Source organism: Sebastes umbrosus, chromosome 5 (assembly GCF_015220745.1).
Source record: "Sebastes umbrosus isolate fSebUmb1 chromosome 5, fSebUmb1.pri, whole genome shotgun sequence".
NCBI lineage: Eukaryota > Metazoa > Chordata > Actinopteri > Perciformes > Sebastidae > Sebastes > Sebastes umbrosus.
This window is the reverse complement of record NC_051273.1, coordinates 11,670,683-11,686,637: the sequence shown is the minus strand read 5'-3', so window position 1 is coordinate 11,686,637 and position 15,955 is coordinate 11,670,683.

Here is a 15,955-nt window from a genome sequence, read left to right as displayed (position 1 = left end):
TATTCAGAAGGCACATTTCAGCAAAATATCTAATTTAGTATCGTGGAAACTTTGAAAAGGACAGAAAATGCTGGGCATAGAACACAAACCAAGTTTCTGAAATAGAATGAATGGATCAAACAAAGTTGAAAAGGAAAACTGATAAAACTACAAATATGTGACAGAAAATGTTGCGGAGGATGTGTACCTTTACTGCAGTTATCTAAGAGAATTTTTCATATTCAACTATTTTCTCATACATACAACTCGTACAATGCTATGCCATGACAGGCCGTCATTTTCTCTTTTTTTGAGTCCCCTAATAAAACTACTAACACTGATAAGTATATTACGTATTCATTTCCGTCAGCAGGATTTTAAGTTCCACAATGTGATGTTCTTTTTTTGTATTCTTAGAATGACAGCTTTGTGATTGAAACTTGGCAACAAATGGAGCAGAACAGGTACCTTTACATAATAATTCAGCAAATGCCCACCTCCTCATGAACAGTTGGCAGGTTATTAAGTTGAAATGAAAAATGTATAACAAGTGTGTGCTGTTAAGAGGCTGAATCCCACTTGGAACACTTGTGTGAGCAAACCTGACAGAAACAAGACTTAGAGTCTACTGCCATGCTAGCGGCTCTGTGAGGCTGTACTTAGGCACAGTGGTGCTTTGAGCTAAACGCTAATGCCAGCATGCTCACAATGATAATTCTAATATGTTGATAGTACAATGTTTACCATGTTCACCATTTTAGTTTAGAGTGTTTGCATGCTAACAATTTCTAATTAGCACTAAACGCAAAGTTTAGTTGAGACAGATGGGAATGTGATTCATTTTGAAAGTCATTAACCATCCTGAGAGGAACAAGAATGTTTGTGCCAAATTTCATGGAAATCCACGAATGCAAATCCTCAAGGTGGCACTAGAGAAAACATCAGAGGATTACTGAGATCAGTAGGATTCATCCTCTGGGGATCATGAATGTCTGTACCAATTTTCATGGCGAGCCATTTAATATTTGTAGAGATATTTCAGTCTGGACCAAAGTGGTGGACAGCCTGACCAACATTGCCATTCCTAGAGTCGCTAGTTAAAAAATAGGGCTATCAATCGATTGAAATATTTAATTGCGATTAAATCGCATGATTGTCCATGATTTGATTAATCGCGAATTAATCGCAAATTTTTTAGCTGTTCAAAATGTCCCCATAAAGGGAGATTTGAGTATTTAATACTCTTATCAACATGGAAGTGAACAAATATGTTTGCTTTATGCAAATGAATGTATATATTTATTACTGGAAATCAATGAACAACACAAAACAATACAGCAGATAAATGGAGAATGGAAGAGACCACAGTGCTCTTTAAGGTATCCCCAGATTCGTCAAAATGGGACGAAAATAATGATGTATGGATTGTTGGTGTGAATGCTTCTATACAGCGACCAGGTGGCCATGAGCAGCCAGAGGTCTCAGCAGTGCAAGTCAGACAAACTTGACTCAGACGGCTGCTGTCCTCTCTCTGAGCCCCACCCAGACTTCCCATCAGCCCCAGCTTTACTGTAGAACCGTAAGTAACTAAAAACTTTCATTCAAAGTAAAAACAGACCGGTGTGAATTTCTGAAACTGACCGCATGGTTAAATAAAACTGCTTTTTCATGTGTAATGATGTAATGTACCAAAGGCAGCCTTTCCTCACCCCCCATTTATATTTAGGGAATCAAACCCCTGGTCCTTTTAATGTACATCAAAAGGATTCTTGTTGACAGAGTTCTGGTAACATTAAAAATAGATGTCCCTTACCTTTAATGAACAAGTACAAGCCTCAGGGCATTCTGTTAAAAGTCTCACTTCAAAGTTTGCCAGCCCTGTTATGAAAGAAAACCTCCAAAACTCCTCCTGTCCTTCAGGACTTCTCATCAATTCACTTTTCATGACCCAATCACATATGCCAAAGTGGAGCACATCAAGGGGAATTAGATCATAGTGCCTGCTGCTGTTTGTTAATGAGCTATCACTTCATGAGAAATCAACTTGAAGGTTTATTTATTGTTATCTCTTTGCCCTGGAGTGCCAATTAAGCAGCTTCTGGGACCTTTTGAATGCCAGTAATTAACATTCATGATGAGGTGGGTTTCGGCCAACGTTTTTTAAGAGCAAACATGTAAACATTAGATAATAGAGTTGTAGTTAGTTAGCAGAAATATGTTTCATGTAAAAATGGACCTATATATATATATACAGTATATACTCAACAGTTTGTTATTGTAATAAACTCATTCAAAGTCATAAACAAGTGTGTGTAATATCCAGCTTTTTGAATTTTGAATGGAGTTTGTATTCTATACGGGTATTGTGTTTAAATACATGTGACTGGATGGTCTTCCATTGACTTTAATGCAATAAATCATAATAACTCCTAAACTGTACATGTCACCATAATGAGCTTACGTACATTTGATCAGTGTTTAATATTCAGCATTTTGAAATTGTACAGGCACAGAGTGATAAATACAATGAGGCTGAATGGGCTTTCATAGACATTAACGTTGTTGTGTTGTTGGATATTGTTGACCAGATATGAATTGGTCACTGCTATTAATCCTTGTGTATTTGTCTAACATTGTCATATTTGTATCTTTGATTGTTTTTATGTGTGTGGATTAATGGTTTATGTGTAATCATATTTGCAAACTCGCTTGTTCGCAAATTGGCCCTTTAGGGACAAATAAAGGATGGATGGAATGACTTCATCCAATATATAATAATATTCATTCTGTAAATTGTACATGCTGTCATAATGAGCATGGACAGTTGATCAGTGTGTAATATTGAACATTTTGAAATATAATTGGAATTTGCACTGTATACAATGGCTGAGCTATAACTAGAGCAGATGTCTATCAGGATCACCTTTAAATGAGCAGTGTGTAACATTTAGGGGGATCTATTGGCACAAATGGAATATAATGATAATAATAAGTTTGTTTTCTTTTGTGTATGATCACCTGACAAACCAAACACTGGCCACGCTTGGCACACAGAAAAAGTTTCAGTTGGTTGCAATCTGCAACCTCACCGCTAGATGCCGCCAGATGCTACACATTGTACCTTTAACTTTTTTAAAAATTCATAGGGTACTACAGTTACCAATAAAAAAAACATCATGGCCATCGACAAAGGATTAAGCGCAATTTGACATATCAATCGTCTTGGTGGGATTAAAACGGTAGAAGGAGACACCGAGCAAACACATCTTTAAAAGATTATGTAAGAATTGTAAAAAATCATGTGCATAGAAACTAGAAATTAGTGTTCGCTTATTAATACTTTCTGTTATTTGTGCTTTCAAATCAGTTATTACTCAAATTTGTGTCAAGTTACCGTATAACAGCAGGATCTAAAGCTACAGGTTGGTGTGGCTATATCAGAAAATACACTTTCAAATGGGGAATATTTCATTAAAACAATTTTTTAGACATCCCCTCCATGTTTACTGAACACATTTGGTTTCACTCTGATTCTAAGCTTTGTCCACATGCTGCACCATATGATTACGGGAGCTTGTGAAAATCTGCTTAGACTCGGGGCTCTGCAGGACTAGCACATGGATGAGATGCTTAAAAGCCAGGCAGGTTGGGTTTATATTATTATTATTTAAATTTGCCTCCGCTTTTAGAAATGACAGAGAATAACACCTGTGAACAGCCACACATTCAAAATAAATCCCCAATTCAAAACTGTTGTAGCTCACTACAATATGGTTTTGAGTTCAGACAAATGTGGGTACTCTGCCAGTGAATGCAGTTGACCCTCCCCGCTCTCCACTTTTTTGTGCTACAGTCTCAGGCTGCTCTATCCATGCCAGTGCTTTATCGCTTACACTTTCTCCGGGGCCGATTCTTTTTTTCCGTGGCAGCCCTCTGATGGAGCACGAGCCCACTCTTCAATTCACTGTGAAATAACAGAAGAGGACGCAGTCCCTTTTTTTTAAATGGACTCCTTCTTACCTGAGATGACACAAGCTGACCATTTAGTTGCCAACCTGTCCTGGTCTGCTTGTTCTCCAGCAGCCTGGCTCCTTGTTAATCTGAACACCAGGCTAGCTTTTTAATTTAATTTGGCCATGCAGAAATCTTACCATGCATTGGCAATTTTCAAGCAAATAGTCTCAGAAAATAAGGTGCCCTATGCAGGGAATACTTTCAGGAACCACAAGAGGAACAAAAAAGGGCTCTTGTGCACATTGATGTATGTGTATCCTTTGCATCTGAAGAACCATAGAGATTAGGCAAATTATCAGTAACAGATTAAAATGCAAAAGATGTTGTTTGAGAATAAATTTGTGTACACAACAAGATGAAAACAATTGCTCTTTGTCATTCACTGCTGCATGACTTTGATGTTGGAATTGATGTTGGAAACGAGTTATGGAGGGAGAAAGTACCACTGAGCATTAACCCTTAAGTTTAAGTATAAGAAGTACAAAGTGTCATACTATGAAAATGCTCAAGTAAAGTACAAGTACCACGTCAATATTTGTTCCCATTTCTATTACTAATATTGATAATACTGGGAACCAGTCAGAGACATTCAGCACTGTGCAGGAGGCTTTTGGGCCCAGGTACTAAATTTATAACCTGACACACAAGATGGCTTTACAGGTGATTGGATGAACCATTTGTCAATCAAACTCTCACTGAAGCCAGTCAGGAGAAGAGTGAAAACATCTTTTCCATCTAGGAAAGCCTTCAGTACCGTTCATTGCGCTTCTGTTAATGAAGAAAACTCCCTAGTTCTGATATAGGCTAACTGGTGCTATTGCAGCATCTAAGCCAACCTCTTTAGGAGGTTGTTGTTTGGAACGATTATCGCGTGATCCTGTGATATTGTGACAATCCAGCTGCCGTGCAAGGTTCCCAAATGCAGGTGAAGCTCCTTAGCTCCTTAAAGGTTCCTGGATTTCTGGAAATGTTCCAGCAGTTTGACTTTGTTTGTCCTTTTGGGTGACTAGCTGAGTGGTTATTTTCCCTTCTGGGCGGCAGCGAAGGATACACAGCCACTCGGCCTGATCAGGATTCATGTCACACGTCTCAGGGATGCGTAATCGTTCAGCTGTGGACCCAACAGGTCAGGGTCTGAGTCAAGGGTCCTTTCACGGTCGCTAACCTCAGCAGGGACATTGCATTTTAGCCGAATGAGGATCAGTTGAAGACACATTACAGAGGTGGCCGCAGCGTTGATGATCTTTGATGGCTCTCACTTTCGAGATTTATATCAATCAGGAGCAGTGACTTTTTCGTGTGCATTAGAATGTGTTTATTTTACTACAGCTGAATTAATGTGAATGAATCTCTCAAATGCTAATGCAATCATACCACCTGGCTGCTGCTTTTTTGTCTGTGGATGAACTTCAGCTCTGAAATTCATCTTGCAACTCTACCAAATTGGTCACTGACTGACGCAAATAACTATTTTCATAATTTTGGATTTACCCAAACTTCAGATCTTTCCACATAATCGTCAAATGTTCAACCCTTTTGTTCTGTAGGATACCTAAATTAATCCATTTGATTGTTATCTGTACATCTGCAGTACGAATTTTCATGGCACATACTGTAAATGCATTTCCATTGACCAGATCACAAATCTGATAGCATCAGTCTTGGTTTTCCTGAGCTACACGCACATGCATGAGGGTCGGCCCTCCTCCAGTCCAGTGGGCGTAACTCCTGGAGCTGTCTGGTAACTGCCAAAGAAGAACAACAGCTTTTGCACTTTAGCAGTTTAGTTACAACCATAGACTGTATATAAGAAGTGGACGTGGTCACCGTAACATCACCCATTGGTTTGTGGACTGCCGTATTGAAGCCTTGAGTTTCGGCATTTTCGCCATTGCCATCTTGGTTTTTGGCTGTTGCCATATTACTGTAGTTATTTTGAACCCTAAGTGACACGAGAGGGTGGAACAAAGTACAACCGAACGCTGAATAAGACATTTTTTGGCGACAACAAAGGTTATAATTAAATTCATGAACTTAAAAAACACACTATAAAGGGTTAAAGTTGTGAGACGAAAACACGGACAACACCCAGACTGGACAATGCCGTGGTAGCAACCTGTCAATCACAAGGTAGCCACACCTTAAAACATACCCTGCTTTATGGTCTATTTTACTGTAAATGGGACCATAATTTGCTAAATGAACATCCTGCTGCTTTGAAGTAGCCTTACAATTAGTGATTGAGACCATAGACTCATGTTTACAATGTTTACCGAGGTAATAAATCAAGTGAGAAGTGGGGTCATTTTCTCATAGACTTCTATACAATCAGACTTATTTTTGCAACCAGAGGAGTCGCCCCCTGCTGGCTATTAGAAAGAATGCGAGTTTAAGGCACTTCCGCATTGGCTTCACTTTTCAGACCCAAGAGTTGCCGCTGGTTACAACACAAAAGTTTGGCTAGCATTAGCTAGCTCACAATGATCCATAAAGTAACACAAACACATGGGTGGCCAAAATGTGTGACGAAAAATGAGCATGACACAATCACAAACAAACAACTCAAGATATTTGCAAAGAAGTTGACTTATTGAGTAAACAGATAATTACAGAAGAATATTATCAGGGTTTTCTTTCCAAGAAGATATCAGGGTGGATTGTGTTCTCACATAGTTATTCATCATCTGTCACACACAGTGTCTCAGATACCGAAGGCCAGATTTTCAGAGTAACAAATTTTGCTAATTAGAGGTGAAAAAGTAAAGTAAATATTGCTTCCTGATTGGCTCTAATGGGATTGTAAACATTGATGTGGAGTACGGTGTGTTTACTATTGCCATATTGTCACAGGGTTTTCAGTGCCCATGAGGGTCTGGAAAACGGTGTGTGTTTTAGCGAGCGCTGTGAATGGTTGTGTGTGTCTGTGCACCTTTGTATATGTGAATGTTTTGATAAGCTTTGAGACACACTGGGGAGTCTCTCTTCCCCCTGTCCCTCAGCCTGGCAGTAATCGCTGATTAGAGGCTCAGCTCGTCTCACCACATTGGACGGTTTTTCTCCTGATACAGAAAACGTGCCTGACAGAAAGCCATCAACTGACGCACAGCCACTTTCTGGGGGGAAACACGAGTGCATAACAGGACACAATGTGCCTGCTGAGTCTGTACGTGTTTGTGAATATGTTCTTGTTTCTGTCACAAGCAGAGAAAAATGAGGAAGTCTTCAGTCATAGGCGATGCAGGGCCTCAGTTGGTGGAAACGATAGTAAAGATTTAAGGTGGATTTTTGCAGTAGTGGGATGTAACTAAGTGCATTTACTCAAGTAGCATACTGTACTTAAGTACACATTCAAGGTACTTGTACTTTAGTTGAGTGTTTCCATTTTATGCGACTTCATAATCTCAATCCTCTACATCTCAGAGGCAAATATTGTACTTTTTACTCACTACATTTGCAGTGGAAAACCATGTTTCCAACTTTGGTTATTTTTTAATTTGAATGTTTCTGATGACCAAAAGGAGTGTTGTGTTGCTTTAAGTGTGTGGGTGTGTGGGTGTGTGTGTGCTCATGTGCGTGTATGTGTGCGTGTGCACGCGCATGTGCGTGCGTGCGTGCGTGCTAGTGGCTCGGAATGTGCCCTTCCATGTGTGGAAGTTTTACTCCCAACCTGAAATGTCATGCATCACATCATCGGAAAACAACTTTCTGAAGTTAAATTAAACAGAGCGTTAAAGCCCTGTGAGGTTTGTTCTGTTTCATCAAACATTTGAAGGGTTTACTTAATATTTTGTCTTCCCTGCTGCACCACACTAACTTCACATGAGAAAATCGTTTCCGATTGTATCATACTAAGACCAAAAAGGGAACCAGGAGACCATGAAGCCTCATCGAATCGTGCCCCAACTCTGATTCTCACTCCCTGGGCCATCATAAATCTCATACAGAAAGCACTCAAACAGCAGCCTCTTGACTCTGCATTGTGTTGGATGAGGGAATAATGGACGGGAGGCTACTGTATGTCTGTGCTGCCATTTACTGTCTGGATAGGAACAGAATATGTTTACTGGTGTACTGTACCACAGTCGGCTCAGACCCAGCACACTACAGTAAAAGTTATTTTGGCAGGATGGCCAGCTAGCTTATTTGTGAAGTGCACCATTTGACATTTAGCACAGTAAAATGCATTACATCCATTCGTTATAGTCCTATACTAGCATGTCACAACAAATGTTCATACAGAATACATTTTAATATATGAATTTGCTGTTTTTGTGCAGAACAAAACAATCTATCTCTTTCAGGTTTATCACTGATGAACTGGCAAAGTTCAACATATCATCATACAACTGTTCGTATGATATCTTACAAAAAGTCATTCCTCATTTTTAGTGCGTTCTCGCACAGATGTCCAGCAACAAGTGTCAATTTCCGCTTGTGTCATGCATACAACTTGGTTAGGTTTAGGCAACAAAGCCACTTAGTTAGGTTTAGTCAAAGTGTGGTTTGGGTTAAAATGACTACGGAAGTGGCGTAACTTAAGTACAGACGTTACGTGACAAATAAATCAACATTGACTTCTGGTTTCACACTGGACACGAACACCGGTCTCCTTGATCAAAGTCTGGTGTTTTTGGACCCACCCATCCACCCCAACCTCCTCCCTACAAGAAGTTTGTCGGAGTTTTGCCTGGTTCATGATTACGTGGATTACTTACAAATTGATTTTGTTGGGTAATATAGGCCCATAAATTAAACTGCATTACTTTTCATAGCTATAGCTACGAACAGTCTATGAGTATAGCCTGCAAAGTTACACAGCTACCAGCAGCATTTAGCTACTGAGAAAAAAACCTAAACTACTGGATAGGTCTATATGTTGAATCACACACATTATTACAATTATAATGTTTAAGTGGCACCTTTCAGCTTTAATTATTAGTATTAACACCAGAGAGCTATAGAAATTGTAGCCCTTTTTATTCATATTTTATAAAAAAATATTTTAATTATATTTTTTCCTAAACTTAACTAAGAGGTTTTGTTGCCTAAACCTTAGTAAGTGTTTTTGTTTAAATTCACAACATTAACCACATATTTACTGTGACCGTGGTGGAGCGTCATAGTTTGACATGCTGAGCTACCCAGTGCGTTAGAAAGTGACGCCAAGGGGTCCTGACCAAGCGTCAGTATATGACTTGGAAATTTTATTTGCAAAAACACATAACATGAACCAAACAAAATTGGTCAAATCACATTCAAGTCATAATTACAAAATCCTCCCTAAAAATCCTCCATCATTTATTTCCAGCACTTCTACAGGCCTCTGATATGAATATGAGATTATGTTAAATCCTATGGGAGTATTAGTAGATCTGCTGGGTACACCACAAGAGGGCAACTGAGACCAGGATTGTACAGATAAACCAATGATTGCTCAGCTTGCATTTAACCCTGTGGTCAGCAATCCCAAGAGATCTGAGGCCCTCTGATGCACCTTAACAGTCCTTTATTAAAGCGTGAGGAACCACAGCACTTGGACTCAGGAGACAGTTTTTGGGGCAACTGAAAGACATTGGTCCCTGATGCTTTCATTAAGGACTTTTAACTCAACAGAGTGCCTCAGACCTCTTGGAACTGCTGGTTGTGACCTTAACATGAACTGAGCAATCATTAGTTTATGTCTTACTTGTAACATCTTAAAGAGCATCTAATTGTATGGAGATTTCCTGGCAACTGGAGTAGTATGACACATAACCTTGTTTTTAGCGATGATTGACTGGTGTCAGCTAGAGGTGGAGGGAAGTGAAAACTGAGTCAAGGGGAACTGAACGGGAAATGGGATGTGTATGAGGTGTGGTCTTTGTCCTAAATTAAATTAAATTAAATTAAATTAAATTAAATTAATTTAAATTAAATTAAATTAAATTAAATTAAATTAAAATTAAATTTTTAATGCAGATTTAAACACAACTAATGGTTAAAGAGTGATTAATTAAAATGGTTTATTCACATTTCAAGCATTATTCCACCATTTCTGCACATTTCCTCCAAGTATTTCCAAAGTGGCAGCAGATTGACATTGCAGGAGAAACAGACCTGGTTCTTAGATGTCTATTCTTTTCTTAGATATCCAGACCCAATTTCCACCAAAAAATACCAAAAACTCGCTTTGTGCTGCCTCATTTGAATGAACCCTCCACCTGTGCGACCTGCTCTTTGCGCTTGGCACCAAAATACTACACAGAGGCAGGCAAAGCGAATTTCAAAGTCAGGAAAATACCAAACAGTCAGCGTTCTGCCACAAAAATAGGGCCCTTAGTCTTGTTTTCTTTTTAAGAGCAGGATTGATGGTCCTCTTGTAGCAGCCGACGCCTAATTAGATCATGAATTACTCTTGTTTTATCCTTTATTCCATTTGTTTTAACAGGCAGATCTAAAATTAAACTGTAGATCTAGCACACTTGCAGTCCTTTTCACTGCGCACACAGCACACACATTGCAGTAATTTTCGAAGCATTTACAAACAGCACCTGCTCTAAACGCCGTCAATACATTTGGACCTGGCTCCTCCTTGACAGTGCGCTGTGTGGTCTGAACGGCTCATTGGCTTTATGATGATTACGTTTTCTGAGATAAACCTTTTCTTGTTTTGCACAGATGTCAGTAATTTGGGGGGCAGTTTTGTCACAACCGCTCATTTCTGGTATTAGTCAGGGCCCTTTGGTATCCAGCATCGTCAGAAATCAATGATGGGTGTGTGTAAATGAAATCTCATCTCATCGCCATCTGTGCTTGAAGGTTAGATGACAGCAAAATGTAATGTATAATAACACATGTGGTCCTCTACAATGTCTGTGAGTGTACGACACATATACATATATTGCATATTGCATTTGAATTCATCTCCTTTTTATGTTCAACACTATTTGTTTCCTCTAATATCTTGTTTGCTCTGTGTTTCTCTCTTCCACTACATTTTCCCAGTGAGCTAAAAATGGTGGAAGTAGCTTCCTAATGACCTATCCTCTCATGCATATTTTATGCAATGTTCTCATTCACATTTGAAAAGAGGCTAATTCACAGCATAAATATTTGATATGGACCTTTTATATTCCCACCTCCCACATTTCAATTAACTACTAAATGTATCTTTGGGCTCAGAATTTACAGCTTTGCTTGCCACCATGGAAACTCTTTCTCTCATTACCTTTATGTTTGTTATGCTACCATAAAAACAGGCAACACAAAGTATTATAGTAAGATTTCATTTCCCATTGATTAACCTTTGAAAGCCTCTTCAAGCCACCACGTCAAGCACACTTCACAGACCATGAGTAGATTTAGATTTTCTCATGATTCTGAGTCAAATGATCACAGCTTTATATGCCGTGAGGCGCCATCACATCTTACAGTACCACCTGCGTCGGTCTTACTGTAAGACCAAAGGCGCGGGAGTCCACTGCACCTCATCAATCAAACTGAGAGTAATCAGACACAGATTGCTGCAAATCGCCCAGGAGGATGGGAATCGATGTAAAGCAAAATTAACCCAGGGACAAAATTGACAAAGATGAAACAACTGGTACAAAATTGGATATGAATTCCAATTATGATAAATACCGTGGCTCAAGGCGCAAGGCCTTGTTTGTTGGCACTGGTTTCTTTGAAGGACGCCAAGTGGAACTGTTCTGCATGGGTTGATATGGAACAAGAAGTGGTCTCCTGGCCAATAAGAAATAAAAAAGTATCCGTGTTCACCTTGTAAACTGGATCCCAGCTTTGATCCATGTAAGACCCAGTGGGTAGTATGATACTGCAGGGCATACTGCGTGCTGTAATATGAAGAAAGTACACAGAGGAAAGCACTCTTAAAAAAAAACGGACAGCTGGTGAACAAAGTGGATCATTTAGCAGCAAAAGAGACAAATATACTTACCTCAAGGGTTGGTGGAGACCAAAACTGAGCTAAAGGGAGAGTGAATATTGGGCTTTCATTCATCAGGTGGCCAGAAGCATGACTCAAAATGACAATATTGCTTTGTTTGTGCTGGATGTGTAAATAGGCAACTGTTTGCTAACAACTTTGCCACAACAACTTTATAAGGTGTTAATAATGTCAATGTTGTGTTAGCCTGGGTGGACAAAAAATCAATTAGAGCAGGTTAAACCAAACTGACCCAACCTTAAAGCTTCAGTAGGCAGAAATGTTTTGGCATCTTTGAGCAAAAATCCCCTAATAACCTTTCAGCATATTGTAATCCAAGTGTTCTGAGAGAAGACTTCTGCTCCTCCTCATGGCTCTGTTTAAGGCTTTAAAAAGATCTAGCCCGTGACGGGAGACTTTGGCCAATCACAGGTAATTTCAGAGAGCAAGCATTCCTATTGGCTGTACTCTGGCTGGTGGGCGGTGCCTGATATTTCTTCAACAGATCTCAACATGGCTGCCAGGTCACAAACTTTCTCATTTTACAGCGAAACAGTACACTACAAGATGTTTCTGAAAACATTGAGGCGAGAAATAGGCATTACAGTAACAGGATACTGATTCATATTTGATCAGCGCTGCCTAGTTTGACCGTTTGGTTGGAGTTCGCAAGTGATTGGCAGGCGGCTCTCATAGACAGCAGATGCCATTCGGAGCACCGGAGGACACCAGAGGAATACGATTTTTTTTAATCATATTTGCTCCATTTCTACTCACTGCAGCTTTAACCATAGAGGTGGCAGAACAGTCATATGAATAAATTTTTTTAAATGGTCGTAAATGTTTTGGATGACACTGACAATTGTCTTGTCATTATGGGTTCCAAATCAGCAAATGCTTATATAATGACAAACAACCTATTTTACGATTTAGTTTTGAGGACTTGTTTGCTGACATATTTTCAAAGGCATTTCTTTTAGCCATGTAAAGAATTCACGCAATATGTTTTCCGTGCAAAGCTCTTGAAACCACCTTTCCATGATGTTATATATATTCCCTTCTGATATTGAAAAACAATTAATTATTTATAAGATCATAATTTATCATATATTTTTTTTAATCTGTAGACAAATTTCCACTGAGGTAGACAATAAAGTCTAAATATCTATCTATATAACCCAGACATGCAGTATATCAAGATTTCCAAAGAACGAACCGGAAGCCTTGACAGGTTTCTAAAGCCTGAATAGAACCGAGCCATCCTCTCTATCTGTGACAAGCCACTGAACCCCGACCAGTGTAACTGATCCTTTCTGGAGCTGAGTTCTGCTGTGCTCTTATCTGAAGGAGTGTGTTGATGTGACTGTGTCATGATAATGAAGTTAGGGCCACAGAAGCCTGTCTCAGTGACTGAGTGATCGCCTGAGGGCTTCTGCCACCACCCTCATTTATCACAGCGATGATAGTTTTCTCTCTCTCTTTTTTCCCCTCTCTCTCTCGCTCTCCGTCTCTCCATCTGTCGTCTCCCAGTCCCTCCATTTGCATTTGTACCCTTTCAGCTGTTCATTAACACTTGATGAATGCTGCTGTGTAAAAAGGTTTCCTTAAAGTCATTTAGTTTGTGAGTCATGAATATTTCCTGTGCCCCCGCTCAAGCCCCGCCACACCCATCACATGCTCTTTTTCTGGCTACACGGCTGGAACGCGGTTTCTAATGCAGGTCATCTGTCAGACACCGACTCCTTATTATCTGCTACCTCTGTAGATATGGCACAGTCCTGGGCACCGGCACCTCCTTTCCCCCCGAGAGCAACCGGAAACCTTTGAATATGATCACACCCAGAAGATTGGAGTGAACTGACATCACATCACCATAATGTCTCTCTCTTCCCAACCCCACACGCAGCAGAGGGGTGGCACGCCTCAACTCTGCAATCTGATTGTTCACCTCTAGATCCCCCCCTCCACACCAGAGTCAGAAGGTGATAGGTAGTTGGCTGGTTAGTATCATGGATGTATTACTGAACAGCACAGGCCCAAGGGGCTCACAGACAATTTCACATTTCATCATTTTTTTTTTCCACTTTTGCTGGAAAGTGACTAAATGACTACAAAGAAACTCCAAACAACTAAAAAGAAACAAAAAGCAACAACAAAGTGATGCAAAACGACCACAAAAAGATGGAAAATGAATATAAAGACATGCAAAACGAACACAAAAAAATTGAAAATGACAACAAAGAGATACAAAACAATCACAGAGACACAAAACGACTACAGAGAGATACAATACACCTACAAAGAAATACGAAACGACCACAAAGATATACAAAACGGACACAAAAAGAAGCAGAATTACCACAAAGAGACGCAAAATGATTACAAAGAGCTGCAAAACAAACATTAAGAAATGCGAAATGAACACAAAAAAGAGATACAATATCACTGCAAAGAGATACAAAACAACCACAGAGACACAAAACAACTACAAAGAGATGCAATACAAAGACATACAAAACGGACACAAAAAGATGCAAAATTACCACAAAGAGACGCAAAACAAATTTGAACAGAAAAAGTCTCTTTCAGTCCGGGGTTCTTGCTCCTGTGCAGAAGGGGTGGCTGTTTACATGTCTGTGTCCAGGGGCCAGTTGTCTCATAATCCATCCATGATTGAAGGCTATTTAGAGTTACAATATGCAACTATTTATTGATATTATTCCATATTAGAGTAATTAAGGTTGTTCATTTGGCTTGAAGGTATGACATTGAATAAACAATGTAACCATTAATAATGTACAGTTTACTATTGCCAAGAAAACACTTTAAATGTGAGTCTTAACACATTTTTACTACAGTATTTTACTCCTTCTTTAAAACTGTCCCCTTTGCATTCAAAAGTTTATGTCACATCATCTCTGCTCACTCTGTTTTCCTTCCGTCTACCATTCTTTTTCAATAACTTTCACTGTCATTGTTCCCCTCTTTCCTTTTTGCCGCTTGCTTGCTCTTTCTCTTCATCTGGCCTGATTTTGCACTTTGCAGCTGCCATTAGTTTAAAGTACCGTCTCTCATGCATTAACCATTGGCCCATATTGGCTCCCATTAGATCTGCCATCTCTCACAGATGAAGAGCCGAGGTGTTGGAAGACAGACTGAGTGCAGGTGCCTGATGCTTTTACAAGAGCGTCACGACGGCAAACCATCTTGTGCTTATTAACATCCTGCTCAGTCATACCTTTAAAAAAAAGTTAGCGCTATACAACGGGAGGTTTCCGATTAGCAGCGACAGAGGAACAAGATGAAACACTTTTGAAAGACACGGACGTTAATTGTGATTGGTTGATTCGCTGCGCCGCTGCCAGATGGAATACTGATTTAGTGACTGAAGTTTTTTGATGACGGGAACATGAATGTTAAAAACATAATCACATCGAAGAATGACCTTTATCGCCCTTCTGCACCTGTTGGCTCTCGTATTGGCAAAGTGTTTTGATGTTTCACTTTGTGTAAATAATTAAAATCTCTATTTCAGTCATATCTACTTGCACTGCCAGTGTAATATTAGCAGATAGAAGCAAATGTTAACTTACTGCAGTCTTATCTGCAGTAATGGCAGTTTATCGCATAGCTTTGCTGTCAGAAAGATCCAACCTCTAAAATATCTGTGAATATCTACCACAGACTATATTTTCAAAGGTAATGACAACTCCATGGCCTTAAAATTGAACTTAACTTCCAATACTGTAAAATAAACCGCCTGGAATTTGGGCTGGAATTAGAGAGGTAAAATGTGTGAAATAAGGATTCAAGTCTGTGCTCTCTTTGTGGCTTTTTTTCTCCTTTGTCGTACTCTTTGTGGCATCTGACAATTAGAGCTCCATTCTGCTCCTGCTGATTACATTTGCAGCAGGTATCAATTAGCCCCGTTAAAGGATAAATGTGACACAGTTGTTATGAAATTAAATCCAGGTGAGTGCCTGTTTTACCTGAGTGATGCATTGTAATTACTTATTTAAATCATTTGCATAAACACTA